This window comes from Anopheles ziemanni (genome assembly GCF_943734765.1).
Source record: "Anopheles ziemanni chromosome X unlocalized genomic scaffold, idAnoZiCoDA_A2_x.2 X_unloc_157, whole genome shotgun sequence".
NCBI lineage: Eukaryota > Metazoa > Arthropoda > Insecta > Diptera > Culicidae > Anopheles > Anopheles ziemanni.
The window spans coordinates 25,001-30,094 of record NW_026689771.1 but is presented as its reverse complement, the minus strand read 5'-3'; positions in this window follow the sequence as shown (position 1 = coordinate 30,094).

Sequence of the window (5,094 nt, the reverse complement as noted above, 5' to 3'; positions counted from 1 at the left end):
ACCGACTTGGAGCACCCTGACCGGGTTGCCCCCATATAATGAAAGTTGCGTCTCTACACGCCCAACTTATGAATATTCTACGCCAAGTCGCTATCTCTTACCGGTAAGCCGGTATTCACCTTCCAAGGGTGATTTTGGTCAAGTGCCATTTCCTGCGACTTGGTCCCCGAATTGGACCATCATCACCTAATATCTCCGTGGTCTTTCAACTCAGCCTCATGAAACTTTCAGGGTAGATAGGTCTCCCCAAGACCTTTCCAACGGTATGCCGTTTGTCTTGCTCGGCCATCTACAGCCGAAGTTATTAATGGTACTTGGTACCTTACCCTGTTTTTTCCATACTTGTTCGTACTTGGGTACAAACTTTGGATCGCCCATATCTCCACTTTGGAGGCCAGCCAGCACCTTGGCCTCATATACTTTTTTGTTGTTCATACCATGCACCAAATATAATTGTTCTACGTCAACTTGCTATCTCTTCTCCAACTTGCCGTTATTCTTGGTCCAAGACCCATTTCATTCGTTTTTGGACCCATTTTGCTATATGTTTCACTAATAGCTTCGGCCATGGACAAGCTGATTTTCGATTGGTATTTTTCCTTGATAGTCCCACTCAAGACCATTCCAAAACACACCGCAGCTTGTCGCTCGGTGGCAAACTGACCGAGTTATAATTCATGAAAGGTACCTCAACTTGGTACACCACGTGGTCGGCCCAAACCATAAACCGACCAAACGACCGACTTGGAGCACCCTGACCGGGTTGGCCCCATATAATAAAAGTTGCGTCTCTACACGCCCAACTTATGAATATTCTACGCCAAGTCGCTATCTCTTACCGGTAAGCCGGTATTCACCTTCCAAGGGTGATTTTGGTCAAGTGCCATTTCCTGCGACTTGGTCCCCGAATTGGACCATCATCACCTAATATCTCCGTGGTATTTCAACTCAGCCTCATGAAACTTTCAGGGTAGATAGGTCTCCCCAAGACCTTTCCAACGGTGAGCCGTTTGCCTCGCTCGGCCATCTACAGCCGAAGTTATTAATGGTACTTGGTACCTTACCCTGTTTTTTCCATACTTGTTCGTACTTGGGTACAAACTTTGGATCGCCCATATCTCCACTTTGGAGGCCAGCCAGCACCTTGGCCCCATATACTTTTTTGTTGTTCATACCATGCACCAAATATAATTGTTCTACGTCAACTTGCTATCTCTTCTCCAACTTGCCGTTATTCTTGGTCCAAGACCCATTTCATTCGTTTTTGGACCCATTTTGCTATATGTTTCACTAATAGTTTCGGCCATGGACAAGCTGATTTTCTACTTGTATTTTTCCTTGATAGTCCCACTCAAGACCATTCCAAAACACACCGCAACTTGTTGCTCGGTGGCAAACTGACCGAGTTATAATTCATGAAAGGTACCTCACCTTGGTACACCACGTGGTCGGCCCAAACCATAAACCGACCAAACGACCGACTTGGAGCACCCTGACCGGGTTGGCCCCATATAATAAAAGTTGCATCTCTACACGCCCAACTTATGAATATTCTACGCCAAGTCGCTATCTCTTACCGGTAAGCCGGTATTCACCTTCCAAGGGTGATTTTGGTCAAGTGCCATTTCCTGCGACTTGGTCCCCGAATTGGACCATCATCACCTACTATCTCCGTGGTATTTCAACTCAGCCTCATGAAACTTTCAGGGTAGATAGGTCTCCCCAAGACCTTTCCAACGGTGAGCCGTTTGCCTCGCTCGGCCATCTACAGCCGAAGTTATTAATGGTACTTGGTACCTTACCCTGTTTTTTCCATACTTGTTCGTACTTGGGTACAAACTTTGGATCGCCCATATCTCCACTTTGGAGGCCAGCCAGCACCTTGGCCCCATATACTTTTTTGTTGGTGATACCATGCACCAAATATAATTGTTCTACGCAAGCTTGCTATCTCTTCTCCAACTTGCGGTTATTTTTGACTCAAGTCCCATTTCCATAGTTTTTGGTACCAATTTGCTCTATGTTTCGCTAATAGCTTCGCCCAAGGACTTTGTGATTTTTTGTTCGCATTTTTCCTAAATAGTCCCACTCAAGACTATTCCAAATCACACCTTAGCTTGTCGCTCAGTGCCATACAGCCAGAGTTTTAATTCATGAAAGGTACATCACCTTGGTACACCACGTGGTCGGTCCAAACCATCAACCAACCATATGACCGACTTCGAGTCGAGCTAGCGGCTAGGCTCAATATAATGAAATGCGTGTCTTGATGCGGGCTACTGACGGTCTGAACAATGTAGCTCGCTAGCTCGTCTCTAAACTTGTGTTTTGGTCGAATATTGGGTGTTCATGTACCACTTCGGGTAACATGGACTTTGGTGCAACTTTACCACTTGTGCACTTAATAACTTCCCGGTCATTCAAGTCTTTGCCTTCATACTTTCAGGGTAGTTAGGTCTCGTCGAGACCTTTCCATACATATGCCAAACTCATCGATCGGACATCTATAGCCCGAGTTATTCGCGGTACACCGTACCTTACCCTGTTTTTTCCTCAATTGGGTACAAACCTTGGAACACCCATATCGCCCCTTTAGAGACTAGCTGGCACGTTGGCCTTATATAATGATAAGTGCACCTCAACTAGGGCTACTGACGGTCAGAACATTTCAACTTGCTAGCTCGGGCCCACACTTGTGTTTTTCTCGAATATATGGTTCAAGTGTGCCACTTTGGGCACTTTTGGACATTTTGTCCCCACACAACTTTCTTGCCTTGGTAGATAGGGTCTTGTGATCTTGGGCAAAAAGATGCACCAAGATAAAGTCTAACTTTCGTTCTTGTACCGCAAAGCGCTATCTCAAACACCCGAGGAGATAGAAAGTGATTATGTTCGGTATATCGGTCTTCCATGGCCTACTATGGTAAACCCCTGCAGGTATGCAACCGAAGGTGCTTGGTACATGTATTTGGTGCAATATCGGTGCAAAGTAGGTGTTTCCTTGATCGGGCTATAACTTTCTTGGTTGATGTTGGATTGCTTTGCGGTCTTCGGGGGATAGTTAGGGAACATGTTGGCCAACATTTCCTTATTCCTCAGCCTGGCCGTACCTCTTACCGTCTAGGCGGTATACATGCTCTAAGTTGGAACTTGTGTTCCTTTGGGTAACTTCTCTGACTTTGACGCTTAATAACTTTCGTTCATATGCAGTCTAAGCTCTGCAACTCTCAGGAAAGCTAGTACTACTCATTTCCTTTCCATATCAGTCTTTGGCTTGTCGATCCGATGTCTACAGCCTTACTTATTCACGTTCCCTGTGAAGGTAGGTTTTTGCCCATTTTCCAGTTCATGTGGTAACATTCCCAGACTTTGCCGGCTTTCTCTTCATGTGGTAACTTGCTTGCTCATGTGGTAACTTGGAAGTGTATTTCTGACAGACCCAATCTGGGACTTAGCCGATTTTTCTCTGCATATTATATGGATCCATCACTAGGCCATCTTGCTTGCTCATGTGGTAACTTGGAAGTGTATTTCTGACAGACCCAATCTGGGACTTAGCCGATTTTTCTCTTCATATCATATGGATCCATCACTAGGCCATCTTGCTTGCTTGTGTGGTAACTTGATAGTGTATGTCTGACAGACCCAATCTGGGACTTAGCCGATTTTTCTCTTCATATCATATGGATCCATCACTAGGCCATCTTGCTTGCTTGTGTGGTAACTTGGAAGTGTATTTCTGACAGACCCAATCTGGGACTTAGCCGATTTTTCTCTTCATATTATATGGATCCTGGACTTAGCCGATTTTTCTCTTCATATCATATGGATCCATCACTAGGCCATCTTGCTTGCTTGTGTGGTAACTTGAAAGTGTATGTCTGACAGACCCAATCTGGGACTTAGCCGATTTTTCTCATCATATTATATGGATCCTGGACTTAGCCGATTTTTAGGTTATTATATATGGATCCTGGACTTAGCCGATTTTTCTCTTCATATAATATGGATCCTGGACTTAGCCGATTATTAGGTTATTATATATGGATCCTGGACTTAGCCGATTTTTCTCTTCATATAATACGGATCCTGGACTTAGCCGATTATTAGGTTATTATATATGGATCCTGGACTTAGCCGATATTTCTCTTCATATGATATGGATCCTGGACTGAGCCGATTTTTCTCTTCATATAATATGGATCCGGGACTTAGCCGATTTTTCTCTTCAAATAATATGGATCCGGGACTTAGCCAATTTTTCTCTTCATGTGGTAACGTATGCCAATCGCTCACAAGTCATGGGATAAGGGTACTTGTGTTCTTCCATCTTCTAAGTCCCGCACGGGGACATCGTGATCGCCCCAAGTCCGGAATAGCGCCAAGTCAAGCCCCACGGTGGCCGTGCAGGACCTGTTAGCGGCGGCCCCACTGACAGCACTAATCCGGACTTAGAAATTATATCTTTCTAATCGAACACCACACACGCAACACCACCATACCACCATCTCCTTGCAAGTACCTAAGTACCCGCAACTCCATGGTGAAGGCAATGTCACTCCATCACCAACCTCTTTGCACTGCAAGCACTTGCGTACCCACAACACTCCGAAGAAGGCAACGGCGCGCGATGCTCGACTCCACACACCACACCACACCACACCACCGATGGCCAGCCAGCCAGCCAGCCCAACTAAGGGCTAACCCACCAACCAACCACCAATGGCCTAGGCCAGCCGGATCCCACCTTCAAGTCCAAGCACAGCCAAGTGCAAGTACCGCCAAGTGTTCACCAACCAACCAACACACCACACCACACCACCGATGGCCAGCCAGCCAGCCAGCCCAGCTAAGGGCTAACCAACCAACCAACCACCAATGGCCCAGGCCAGCCGGATCCCACCTTCAAGTCCAAGCACAGCCAAGTGCAAGTACCGCCAAGTGTTCACCAACCAACCATCACACCAGGTCAGCCGGCCGGTACCCACCTTCAAGTGCCATTACCCTCGGGTGCAAGCTCAATCAAGTGTTAACCAACCAACCCGGCCAAGGCAGCCAACAGGCCGGCACCCTACAGCACCGACCCGCCATCAC